Raw genomic sequence first — 654 nt, forward strand, 5'->3', positions numbered from 1 at the left:
AGATCCTTTCAAGTAGGAGATCAAGTCCTTGCCGTACGAAGACCCATAATTACTTCCCATAAACCTGTAGGGAAGTTCACTTCAAAATGGGATGGGTCATATGTCGTACAAGAAGTTTATTCAAGTGGGGCCTACAAGCTGGTTGATGCAGATGGTATGAGAATTGGCCCTATCAACGGCAAGTTTTTGAAGAAGTATTATCCATGAAGTTGCGAGTCATGATGCTCCTCGACGTACGAGCCTAAACTGCAAGTCATGATGCTCCTCGACGTACGAGCCTAAACTGCAAGTCATGATGCTCCTCGATGTACGAGCCTAAACTACAAGTCATGATGCTCCTCGACGTACGAGCCTAAACCGCAAGTCATGACGCTCCTTGACGCACGAGCCTAAACTGCATGTTGCTACACTCCTGGCCCGCATGAGTCTAAACTGTGTACGGCCCCCTATATATATATTAAAAAAATAAAAAAGTCCGCTAGGTTGAAAATCTCGAAAGAGGCGGCTAGGCAAAAGTTAGGACGTAAAAAAAAAAAGAGATTATTACCTAGTCTGAACTACGGTATGACTTGATCCTCTTCACCGAGGTACGTAGGCAGCTTAGAGTTTCACTCTAAGTTCAGTCACATAAGTTCAAAAGATACATATTTCCCC

The sequence above is a fragment of the Nicotiana attenuata genome, chromosome 3, assembly GCF_001879085.1.
Source record: "Nicotiana attenuata strain UT chromosome 3, NIATTr2, whole genome shotgun sequence".
Classification (NCBI taxonomy): Eukaryota; Viridiplantae; Streptophyta; class Magnoliopsida; order Solanales; family Solanaceae; genus Nicotiana; species Nicotiana attenuata.